The sequence below is a fragment of the Lipotes vexillifer genome, unplaced genomic scaffold (genome assembly GCF_000442215.2).
Source record: "Lipotes vexillifer unplaced genomic scaffold, Lipotes_vexillifer_v1.1 scaffold42, whole genome shotgun sequence".
Taxonomy (NCBI): domain Eukaryota; kingdom Metazoa; phylum Chordata; class Mammalia; order Artiodactyla; family Lipotidae; genus Lipotes; species Lipotes vexillifer.
Genome location: NW_006783436.1, coordinates 1,299,809 through 1,300,036, shown reverse-complemented (window position 1 = coordinate 1,300,036; position 228 = coordinate 1,299,809). Strand labels below are relative to the sequence as shown.

The following is a 228-nucleotide window of genomic DNA, read 5'->3' as shown; positions in this document are numbered from 1 at the left end:
GTGTCTTATTACTCCTTTAAAGGATTGGCAAGAGTGTATATATATATATGTGAACACCAGGGATAAAATTAACTTTTTTTAGAATTTTACTTTGAAAGACTTTAATTATTCTGAAATGGAATTTTAATGAAATATATATTTAATATAGGCTTTTATGAAACACAGAATGTTGCTGTTAACTGGTTACACTAACAATATTTATTTCTATTATTGAAGAATTAGGGAAAG

General features: G+C 25.0%; 1 protein-coding gene across 6 annotated transcripts in view; it reads left to right on the top strand.

Moving 5' to 3' along the window:
* Window positions 1-228, top strand: part of FIP1L1 (factor interacting with PAPOLA and CPSF1) — a 65,667-nt gene that overhangs the window by 27,284 nt on the left and 38,155 nt on the right. The gene's annotated exons all lie outside the window — the stretch shown is intronic.